This window comes from Thalassophryne amazonica, chromosome 7, assembly GCF_902500255.1.
Source record: "Thalassophryne amazonica chromosome 7, fThaAma1.1, whole genome shotgun sequence".
Taxonomy (NCBI): Eukaryota; Metazoa; Chordata; class Actinopteri; order Batrachoidiformes; family Batrachoididae; genus Thalassophryne; species Thalassophryne amazonica.
Genome location: NC_047109.1, coordinates 46,517,622 through 46,530,230, shown reverse-complemented (window position 1 = coordinate 46,530,230; position 12,609 = coordinate 46,517,622). Strand labels below are relative to the sequence as shown.

The 12,609-nt window shown below is 44.2% G+C and overlaps 1 long non-coding RNA gene across 1 annotated transcript in view; it reads left to right on the top strand.

Moving 5' to 3' along the window:
* The window catches only part of LOC117513861, a 42,905-nt gene extending 32,586 nt beyond the window's left edge, over positions 1–10,319 (top strand). Inside the window, exon 2 of the long non-coding RNA XR_004561736.1 lies at positions 9,627–10,319. This is a non-coding gene — a long non-coding RNA (uncharacterized LOC117513861). The remainder of the gene's footprint in view (positions 1–9,626) is intronic.
* Positions 10,320–12,609: the final 2,290 nt, after the last annotated feature.

Here is a 12,609-nt window from a genome sequence, read left to right as displayed (position 1 = left end):
TAAGAAATCACATGTACATACGTATTCACACCCTTTGCTCAATACTTTGTTGATGCACCTTTGGCAGCAATTACAGGTTCAAGTCTTCTTGAATATGATGCCACAAGCTTGGTGCACCTATCTTTGGACAGTGTTGCCCATTCCTCTTTGCAGCACCTCTCAAGCTCCATCAGGTTGGATGGGGAGTGGTGATGCACAGCCATTTTCAGATTTCTCCAGAGATGTTCAATCGGATTCAGGTCTGGGTTCTGGATGGGCCACTTAGTGACATTCACAGAGTTGTTTTGATGCCACTCCTTTGATATCTTGGCTGTGTGCTTAGGGTCATTGTCCCGTTGAAAGATGAACCGTCCCCCAGTCTGAGGTCAAGAGCGCTCTGGAGCAGGTTTTCATCCAGTATCTCTCTGTACATCACTGAATTTATCTTTCCCTCAATCCTGACTAGTTTCACAGTGGCACTGGCACTGAAAACATCCCCACAGCATGATGCTGCCACCACCATGCTTCAAAGTAGGTATGGTGCCTGGTTTCTGTTGTGTGGGCCGCCTGAAGAGGAGGTACTGCTGGCCCACCACCAGAGGGCGCCCTGCCTGAAGTGCGGGCTTCAGGCACGAGAGGGCGCTGCCACCGCCGGGGGTGACAGCTGTCACTCATTATCTCTTGACAGCTGTCACCCATCTACTCTACATCATCTCACTCCATAAAGACCGGACATCATCTCCACCTCGTTGCTGAGATATCATCTACCTGTGAAGGTAATATCCTCAGCCAGAAACTAACTGTGTCCTAGTCTGAATTCATTTTGCAGCTGCTTTCCTGTGGAGTGCTTTATCAGTGAGGTTGGTGTAATCCGCGACGGCTTCGCTTCACACCCCAACCAGATAAGTGTTTGACAGGAGCTGCACGAGTGTGTATTAGAGGTGGAGGTGACTTTCCACCTTCTGACTGTTTTTGTTACTGGGTGTGCACACACCCACGTCTCACTGTTTGTGCTCCTCGCCAGCAGTACCAGATCCGACAGTCGGGGACGGTGATCACCTGGGAATTCGGGACTTGGCGGCTCCAGTATTCACCGGGTTCTGTGGCAGTGGAAATCGTGTGGTTCCGACTCTTCTCAGGACAGACGTCTTCTATCCTCGAGCCTGCCCACACGTCACTTATGTGGATTGACTGCTATCAGATTCTGTGATTGTCTGTATATTCGTTGTGCACATTCACAACATTAAATTGTTACCTTTTGGCTCATCTATTGACCGTTCATTTGCGCCCCCTGTTGTGGGCCCGTGTCACTACACTTTCCCCAACAGTTTCCTCAAAATGTGATGCCTGACATTCATGCCAAAGAGTTCAATTTTGAAGTCTGAGAATCCTTTAGGTGCCTTTTGGCAAACTCCATGCAGGCTGCCATGTGCCTTTTACTAAGGAGTGGCTTCTGTCTGGCCACTTTGCCATGCAGTCTTTTTTTTCCCCCTGTCTGCATATATAGTAATGGTAAGTGCCACACTGGCAGAACCATTTATGAACATTAATACCCATATATGCAATTTATTCTTGCAAGACAGAAGGTATGTAGCACATGAGTGAATCAACCATATGACATACCATGACAAACAACCACACATGAACAAACAGTGTCAGCAACAGTCAGTTGTCTAATTAGTGAACATCCATACCCTAATCCAGAACACCGTAGTGTTAATCCTCTTAAGAGCACCCAAAAACCGAATTGTGGTAACGGCCACAAACACACGACCATCCACACACAGAAACCCAGACCACAGCTAAATATCCGATCACTACTGTGGCTGGTGTGTTGGGCCAGGACAAGAGTACAGAACCTTACCATATGACATGGACCCCTCTGGCACGTCAGAAGCCACGTGGCTGGCCGCAAGCGATGATGGAAGTGGGTCCAGGACGCAGGGCCCCGGGTGAACCAGGAGAAAAAGGGCAGCGGAAGGGCACGGGGGCCAGGAAAGGAAGCCCCCAGAGCCACCGGGCAGCACAGAAAACCAACAGGGGAGCGGCCTGACGGCGCTGGAACGCACCCCTGACAACACCCCCTCACGGGGTCACAGGGAGCTGCCCCAAACCCGAGGGAAGCACACAGGGCGCCGGCATGGGCCCACCAATAGGGGGAGCCCCAGAACTATGCCACCTGGGCCACGGCCGCCAAGGGTGGGAGCGAGCGGCGGCAAGGAGGGGGAGCAAAGGAGCCACCGCAACAGAATCCAAAGCACAAGGTAGGGACCACCGAGCCACACGAGGGCGGGGCCCAGCCCCCAGACAAGATGCAAGGCCCAACCCCGGGGCCATACAGTCTTGATTGGTGGATTGCTGCAGAGATGGCTGTCCTTCTGGAAGGTTCTCCTCCCTCCCACAGAGGAATGCTGGAGCTCTGACAGAGTGACCACTGGGTTCTTGGTCACCTCCCTGACTAAAGTTCTTCTACCTAGATCACTCAGTTTAGAAGGATGGCCAGCTTGAGGAAGAGTCCTGGTGGATCTGAACTTCCATTTACAGATGATAGAAGCCACTGTGGCACTGTTGACCTTCAAAGCAGCAGAAATGCTTCTGCACCCTTCCCCAGATTTGTGCCTCCAGACATTCCTCTCTCAGAGGTCTACAGACAATTCCTTTGACTTCATGCTTGGTTTGTGCTCTGACATGCACTGTCAACTGTGAAACCTTATATGTAGTCAGGTGTGTGCCTTTCCAAATCATGAATTTACCTCAGGTGGACTTCAATTAAGCTGTAGAATCATCTCAAGGTAGATCAGTGGAACCAGGATGCACCTGAGATCAATTTTGAGCTTCATGGCAAAGGCTGTAAATACTTATGTATGTGTGATTTCTTAGTTTTTTTAAATACATTTGCAAAAATCTAAAAAAAATGTTTTTCACATTGTCATTATGTGGTATCGTGTGTAGAATTTGAAAAAAAAAAAGAATTTAATCCATTTTGGAGTAAGACTGTAACATAAAATTTGGAAAAAAGTGAAGCGCTGTGAATACTTTCTGGGTCCACCATACGTCTGTTGTGAACCTGCTTAGGTAAAGTGTGTCTAAGTTCAGAAGTCATCTATTATATTTCATCAGAAATTTGTTAAATTGTACTATGTGACATATGTAGCAAATAGAATTAATGTCTCCATTTTGGATGCTATTGCTTATGTCATTTCAAGATTAGCAGGTGAAGGCTTCTGATTGGCTATCGGCACAAATTCACACGTGTTCAAACTACAACAATGTAAAATTTGTGCAAAATGTCTGCATTAATGACACTGGGGAAAATATTTCACCTCACTGTGTGAATCTAACCAAATCCACTCATTTCAGTGAATTATAGCAAGATTAGTTGACATTTGCTTTAAAAATTCACCGCCATACTGTTAGCATAACCAGAGCATTTGTGATGTCAAAGGAAGCAGCTTTAAGTCACGTCACGTGCCTGAGTGGTTTTCTCACACTCACTTATTTGGGCTTCATCATATTGAAGAGCAAATATGAACACGCACTCACACAAATTCAGCGAATAGCACGTGCATGAGCAAACCCACATGCGCACAGCCGCTCGCATATACACACAGTAAATAAATAAACACAGAGTCTATTTTTCACACTGTCACACTCACATGGACACAGTCACGCACTGAAGAGATAATGGTGGCCAGAGGCATTCTTAGCGCGCGCTCTTTCTCTCTCTCTCTCTCTGTCTCTCTCTCTCTCCTCACTGTCTGTTAGATTTGATCACCATCACCCAGCTGCAACGGACGGTGCACAACTCGGCTCAGCTGTGCCAGAGGACATTACACGCAGTGTCTGACACCTTTAAATAAGTGTTTACTCTGTGAGCTTGCACGCTGTGTTGTTATTTTTTTTATTGCCTTTGCGGCTTATTTGTTTGTACGGTTCCTGTTCAATCCATAGCTGCGTGTGCATGTGTGCGCATGTATATCAGGCAACAGCAGACCTCAGAAGTGGATCCAAAATGTATGACGGCCCGTGACTTGTTTCTGCACAGCTTTCTCCTTCATTAACAGATGCAGCATGCGCTGCTCATTTGAACTGACAATATTCTCATGATATGTAAGCAAGTGAAGTCTAATTTTGCTGTGTAATGCTTCAGCAAATATGATTTAAATAAAAAATAATGTGAATGAATCTTGGTCTGATGTTGAGTTCTTTAGGTAACTGAATTTACATTTCTCAGGAAAAATGAATCTATAATGTGCATATTTCTGCATTTCCTCTCACACATAGGAACGGGCTATCTGTGTGTATGTGCGTGCACCTGCAAGCATGCATACATGTGTCTGTGTCGGTACATAAAGAGCTTTTAATTAGACAGAAATGAGGTGCTACAGTAAATCCTTAAATCTGAGCACGCCCCATCTCAGACACCCAGGGGTGCCACGAGATGACTGACAGGACTCTTTTTACTGCCGCGGTAGGATGGGGGAAGGATTAGGGCCGTCTCACGCTAAAGGGCCATTGTAGCTGCACATCTCCCAGCTGCTTCACCATACACCCCTCTAAACAAGCAACGGTGGGCCCCCTTTTGAGCATGCATGTTAAAATTTGGTGATACAGTGTGTACAACACTGGTGCGCTTGACTTTCCGTTTCGATAATGTGACCTGAAAATACAGTTTGCTTGCACTGTCACATCCACCAAGGAAGTTTTGTTTACTCCTGAGACAGTTTGTTGGTAAGGAGACTTGCCGAAAGGTTTCCACTAATTTCTATGAAAGCTGGCAGAATGATCAACACCATGAAAAAGGAAGAGCCCATCAAATGTATGCGGAAGCAGCATGTGGACCATTTCTTATTTTGTTTTGCATCAAGAGGTGATGTGTGTTTCAACAGCTTGATACTTTATTCATTCATTCATTGACTCATTTTCTGTCACTTGTCTGGGCCTGGGTCACACTTTCCTATCCTCGGCCATGTCCTCAAACTCTTCCTGGAAAATCTTGACTCATACCCAAGCCAGCCAGGGGATACGTATAATCCCTTAAACATCTCCTGGGTCTTCTCCATGGCCTTCTCCCAGTTGCCTGGAAGACTTTCCTGGGGAGACAACCAGGGGCATCCTCATCAGATGTCTGAACCACCTCAGCAGGCTCCTTTCAATGTGAAGAAGACGTTGCTCTACTCTGAGTCCCTCCCAAATATTCAAGCTTCTAACCCCTGAGTGTAAGCCTAGATACCCGAAGGAGAAACCTCATTTTCCCCCGCATCTCTTTTACCCTGTTCTTTTGGTCATTACCCAAAGCTAATGACCATAGGTGAGAACAGGAGCGTAAATCAACTGGTACCTTGAGTGTCTTCATTTGTGGACCTGCTCTTTATCCATTGCTACGGCCCAGTACAATGCCTGCATGAAATCTGTTGATCTCATGTTCCATCTTATCTCCACTCGTGAACAAGACCCAGAGATACTTGAACTAGTCCAGCTTGTCTCAGCTTGATGAGTTTCACTCACTCACTCATCACTTATCAACCGCTTATCCTGGATCAAGTCGCAGGGGCAACAGCTCCAGCAGAGGACCCCAGGCTTCACTTTTCCAGTCCACATTGACCACCTCTGACTGGGGGATCCCGAGGCATTCCCAGGCCAGTGTGGAGATGTAATCTCTCCACCTAGTCCTGGGTCTTCCCTGGGGTCTCCTCCAAGATGAACGAGCCTGGAATACCTCCCTAAGGAGGCACCCATGGGACATCTTTACCAGATGCCCGAACCACCTCAGCTGGCTCCTTTCAACACGAAGGAGCAGCGGCTCTACTCCGAGCTCCACACAGCTGACCGAGCTTCTCAAAATATCTCTAAGCTAGATACGAGGGTAGGCTGAAAAGTTCTAAGGCTCACTAACTGTATCATAGTGAGCCTTAGAACTTTTCAGCCTACCCTCGTAGCAGTTATCCTCCTAAGGAAGCCCATTTAGGCCATTTGTACCCGCGATCTAGTTCTTTCGGTCATGACCCAACCCTCATGACCATGGGTGAGAGTAGGACTGAAGATTGACCAGCAGATTGAGAGCTTTGCATTTTGACTCAGCTCCCTTTTTGTCACAATAGCATGGTAGAGTGAATGAGTTTCTTGAAAGTTAATGTACTGATTTCGCTGAAATCTGTCATACATGTCACATGACAGACAGTCATCAAGGATCTGGATGCATCACAGTGAAAGGACAGGGCTACTATGAAGGAAGCTATTGTAATGTAAGAAAGAAGACTACAAACATGCAATAACGTTGTTCATCTAAATGTTGTTCCAGAATCGATTGGTCTCATTGGAGGAATACATTCTTTGATTGCCTTTATAGTTGAACAGAAAGTTAATTTTCAAACACCTGTACAAATGTCAGTTTGACTGACTGATGTTTTATATAGAAATCATTCTTCTTTTTCTTCTTCTTCTTCTACTTTTAGCTTTCCAGTTTGGAATCACCATGAAAGATCATCCATCTCCATCTCCCACTGTCCTTTGCACCTGCATGTCCTCCCTCACTACAAACATGAGGAGCCTCTTTGTTGGCTCCGTTCTCAACATCTTCCTCTGGATATACCCAGCATCCCTCATCAGCACACGCCCAAACCATCTCTATCTCACTTTGTCTCCAAACTGGCCTACATGCCCATCTCTTTGTTATGCCCATTTGAAATAATGTCCATCATCATCACTCCCAAAGAAAATCGCATTATCTCCAGCTCTCCCACCTCCAAATCCTACTCCTGTCTTTTTGGTATCACTTACAACCCAGACAACAGACAACCCAGACAACTCCTGCAAGCTTCAGCTCTATCATGTCTTACCACACTTCTCCACCTACTCCACCCTGCCTCCACTGTCTGTCACCCCTTCTACCACAATATCCACTACTTTGAACAGTTGTAAATCTTTTTGCACCTGTATTCCTTGCAACTGCTCCATTACCCTTCCATTCTTTTCATTCATGCATATGTACTCCAACTTGCTTCTACTGACATTCAGTCAGTTTCTCTGCAGAGTGCACCTCTATGTTTTCAAGTTCACCTCAACCTGCTCCCTACTCTCACTACAAACATCACAGGTCATGGAAACTCCATGGTTTTGTAAAATCCGCAACCATCGGCCTTTCTGCATTCCTCTCCTTGACACCTTGCCTACCCATCATCCCATTTCAGCCCAATCACTGCGCTTTCTTCCTTGGGTACACTCCCCACTACCTCATCAAACGCACTTTAGAAATCTCCTCCATCTCATACCACACTTGCATATGACATATGTGCTGATAATATTCATCATCACCCTTTCAGTTTCCAGCTTGACACTGATCTGTTCTTCAGCTTGTCTCTTCATCTCCAATACACAATATAATCCTTCAAGAACACATTACTCCTCAGTTCATGATTAACAGTAGAAAATTACAAAAACATTTTTTTATGAAAAAAAAATGCTTCCAGTGTTGTTGCCAAGCTAGTGAGATCCACTTGCACAACAATATTGATAACATATATATATGTACATTAGAAATTATTGTGCTCACAAGCAACTTTTAGTTGGAAAATTACTTTCTTCAATCTTGATCTTTGTCTTCTGAGCATCAAATGTTTAGTTTTCTTGGATTCAGGCTCCATAACATGCATTAATATTATTTTGCAGACAACTGGGTTCATACAGCAAAATTAATCGCAATCAAATTATGGTAAAGTAAATTCATCCACTGATGTAAGCGTTTTGACCTTCTGACCCACAATTCAATAGGCTTTGATGATAAGCCCAAACATATCAACAATTTTGAGTTGATTGGTCAACCTGTTTTTGGCAAATATGCATAAAGTGAGGACCAAAGAGATGAACAGATGGTGAGTGTGATGACAATACTCCTGGGGGCTTCTTGGGCAGAGGGTTAAAAAGTAGTACCACAGTCTTTTAATGCAGGGTATAGTTATATATTTGTGATAACTATTATTTAATTAAAAAGGACTGTATCACTATCAGTCCAGCATGAAAACTAAATTGCACTTAACATTTAACTCACTGGGTCTGACTTGATGTTATCGGAGAGCATTTCTTGTTTTAAAATAGTCTTTCACTGCTGTGCTTTCCTTTTGATTTTTACGTGACACGTCCCGTTGATGTCACACATATGTGGGGACGGGTGACGTTCACAGCTGTCAAAGCCAGGTGTGTTGCCTGGAGCTTTGCCTGCTCTCCGTATTGGATGGCCCTGCCCTGCAATGCGTACATAGACAAGACTCTTCTCAAATCTATGATCTACCAGTTTGACTGGATTTGAAGAAAGAAAATGACATTTTTATTACTTGTGTGTATCGCACATGTCAAAATTTTTTATGTTGCCATTATATTTTGCCTTTATTGGATTTGAGATATCAGGGATGGCGATAGAGTACTCAGAAGTTATTTTATGGGTTGTTTTACTGTCAAAAAGTAATAAGGTCCTGAAATAAAATTGTGGTTGTTTTATGATGTTGTGCATTTATTTGCGTGAGCGGCACAGAGCATCTGATGCATGTCAGTCATATGACCTTTCCAACCTTCCCTGGGGTTTCCATCCACTTCCAAAGCGGCCTTGCTGGGTGTACCCAACATGTGGGAGCCGTCTGGGTTCTGTGACCCCTGGTGTGGATGTTGGGCAGGGCATGCTGGCACTGCAGTGCTGTGGGCGCACAGCTTTGGCAGGAAAGGGAATGCCAGAGGCCTCCGCCCTCCTGCTGAGAGCCTCCAAGGCAATTATCCCGATGTGGATGTGTGAGCCGAGGAGTGAGCGACGATTAGCGACATTTTAGCTCATCGCCCGAGCGTAGACAGAATGTTTAGGTTAAAGTGAACACGTTGGGCTCTCTGTTAACATTGTGTGCCCCCCAACCCCTCTGAAAATGTGCACAAGATAAGTCCTTGGAAAAGGCGCCTTGATTTCTGCAAAGTGTATGAAAGTTGCCCTCCTTTTGTCCATGTCCCTGTCACCCCAACGGAAAAAGGCACAAATCACTCTGCCCCCCTTGCCGTTCTCTCCTCTGCATCTCTCCGCCTGATGAAAGCAGAGCTATGATCGTTTCGACAACAAAGGGTCCATCCGCCTGTGTTTGGTCGAAGCTTTCCTTTCTTCTCTCCTTCCTCCTCCTCTATCCATCTCTTCTAACCCCTCTCTGATCTCACTTACTCTCTCTTTCCTTCAAGCCACCCCCCTTTCTCCTCTCTCTCCCTGATGGCTATATCTCTCCCTGCCTATGCCACTCAGTGGCAGTGCTGCGGCATTCTTCGTTAGGGCCCCAGCGATACAATCAGGGGACGGAATTAAAAATCAGAAAATGTCCTTGTCGGGAGAGACACCCCCGGATGGTGCACTTTGATGTCTCCTTGGAAATTTGAAATTCATATGTTGTCACACTTCATTTTACTCATGCTCTCACTCTCTCATTCTTTCTCCTTTTCTTGATATCCCTCCTCCCCTTCTCCGTCAAGTGCCATCATGTACTATTCAGTTAGAAAGATAGAAACATAAAGCGCATTGTACGTGTGTTTCTGAAAGGCCTTTCTCGTCTTTTATTTTTCATGTTTTTGCTCTGCTGAGAAGGCGGGAAGATATAATGAATCATTTAATTTCCTTTTGATTGTAGGTGCTGCCGCGCGTGGGCTTAGAGGTAGATGACAGGGACTGAGGGACCACAGGACGGTGTGGAGATGTGCAACTTTGATGTCATTTCAGAACCGAGTCAAAGCTGTTTGACAGAAACGGGAAAAGTGCGTCTCTCTCTCTCTCTCTCTCTCTCTCTCTCTCTCTCTCTCTCTCTCTCTCTCTCTCTCTCTCACATACACACACAAACCTTTCAAAATTCCCCAGTGAAAACAAATAAATGCACATGCTGCTCGGCCCTTGATTTTGGGACTTTGACAGAAATTTGAATGTAATTCTGTTTGGATTTAAATGAGGAGAGCATCAAAACATACTAATTGAATTATGATTAACACGTGAGTCACTGCGAGTGACTGTGACCACATTGTTGAGATCTGAAGGAATTCCTCTGTTTGTGCAACGATACGTGGGAGAATAATTAGCGTCAATTAAAAGCTGTTAATAAACCTCTTTAAAACAGCTAACTTTTTTTCATTGGCAGCAATGGAGGTTTCTTTCTTGGAAGGTATTCATGTGCTAATATAGATTTTAAAAGCACATCTGAAGTACCTGTTGCATATATGGCTGATCATTTATACAAGCAGTACACAACAGGTAAAATGAACAATAATAATGTTTTGTAGCGTTCACATTTCTGACAGGATTCAAGTGCAAATGTGAAAAGTCTGAAATCTGAGAAAAAAAAAAAAGCCTCAATTCAGAATCAAGGCTATTGTTCTTCACATGGTTCCACTGTCTCATTTTCATCTAGTTCTGAGCTTTCTATTCAGTTAGCTTTATGTTCTTATTTTTATCTTCAGTTTGTTTTAAAATCAGTTCAGTTTTAATTACTGTTAACATTCAGTTTAGTTTATGTTCAGCCAAATTTATGTTCAATCAATTCAGTTAGTTTTTTTCCTTCTTTTTTTTTTTTTTTTTACCATTATGGCATTTATTCTGTATAATCATTTATATATATGTACATTGAATAAATTATGGCATTCCTGTCCTATCTTTTGTCTTCTTTCAGCTGCTCCCATGTGGGGTCGCCACAGCAGATCAATTATTTCCATCTCACCCTGTCCTCTGTATCTTCCTCTGTCACGCCAACCACCTGCATGTTCTCCTTCAGCGCATCCATAAACCTTCTCTTTGGCCTCCCTCTTCTCCTCCTGCCTGGTGGCTCCATCCTCAGCATCCTTCTCCCTATATACCCTGGGCCCCTCCTCTGCACATGTCCAAACCATCTCAATCTCACCTCACTGTCTCCAAACCTCTGATATTTTCATTCCTAATCCTGTCTATTCTTGTCACTCCCAAAGAGAATTGCAACATCTTCAGCTCTGCCACCTCCATCTCTGCCTCCTGTCTTTTTGTTAGTGCCACTGTCTCTAAGCCAGAGGTCTCAAACCTGTTCCAGAAAGGGCCGAGAGGGTGCAGGCTTTCTGTGCAACCACCCACTCCAGCAGGTGATTTCACTGATTAAGATCACGTTGAGCAGGTGAAATCAGTTAATCAGTGAAATCACCTGCTGGAGTGGGTGGTTGCACAGAAAGCCTACACCCTCTCGGCCCTTTCTGGAACCGGTTTGAGACCTCTACTCTAAGCTGTACAACATAACTGGTCTTGCTACTGTTTGTAAACTTTCCCCTTCACTCTTGCAGATATTTTTCTATCACAAATCACTCCTTCCACCTTCCTCCACCCACTCCACCCTGCCTGCACTCTTTTTTTCACCTCTCATTTCTAGAAATCTGGCCAATTTTCTTAAATCCTCCAAACCGTGACTATCCAGGGTTGGGACCAGGAAGCAGAGTTGTAGTCTTACACACCTCTCTGCAGCTTCTCTCCCCCTGCCATCCCCTCATTACCCCATCCCCGTAGAGACGGTGCCTGCTCTCAGACTACCAATAACCAGCAAAAATCTATTTAAGCATAAAAATTCAAAAAGAAAAAATAATATAGCACCTTCAACTGCACCACAGACTAAAACAGTTAAATGTGGTCTATTAAACATTAGGTCTCTCTCTTCTAAGTCCCTGTTGGTAAATGATATAATAATTGATCAACATATTGATTTATTCTGCCTTACAGAAACCTGGTTACAGCAGGATGAATATGTTAGTTTAAATGAGTCAACACCCACGAGTCACACTGTCAGAATGCTCGTAGCACGGGCCGGGGCAGAGGATTAGCAGCAATCTTCCATTCCAGCTTATTAATTAATCAAAAACCCAGACAGAGCTTTAATTCATTTGAAAGCTTGACTCTTAGTCTTGTCCATCCAAATTGGAAGTCCCAAAAACCAGTTTTATTTGTTATTATATATCGTCCACCTGGTCGTTACTGTGAGTTTCTCTGTGAATTTTCAGACCTTTTGTCTGACTTAGTGCTTAGCTCAGATAAGATAATTATAGTGGGCGATTTTAACATCCACACAGATGCTGAGAATGACAGCCTCAACACTGCATTTAATCTATTATTAGACTCTATTGGCTTTGCTCAAAATGTAAATGAGTCCACCCACCACTTTAATCATATCTTAGATCTTGTTCTGAATTATGGTATGGAAATAGAAGACTTAACAGTATTCCCTGAAAATTCCCTTCTGTCTGATCATTTCTTAATAACATTTACATTTACTCTGATGGACTACCCAGCAGTGGGGAATAAGTTTCATTACACTAGAAGTCTTTCAGAAATTGCTGTAACTAGGTTTAAGGATATGATTCCTTCTTTATGTTCTCTAATGCCATATACCAACACAGTGCAGAGTAGCTACCTAAACTCTGTAAGTGAGATAGAGTATCTCGTCAATAGTTTTACATCCTCATTGAAGACAACTTTGGATGCTGTAGCTCCTCTGAAAAAGAGAGCTTTAAATCAGAAGTGCCTGACTCCGTGGTATAACTCACAAACTCGTAGCTTAAAGCAGATAACCCGTAAGTTGGAGAGGAAATGGCATCTCACTAATTTAGAAGATCTTC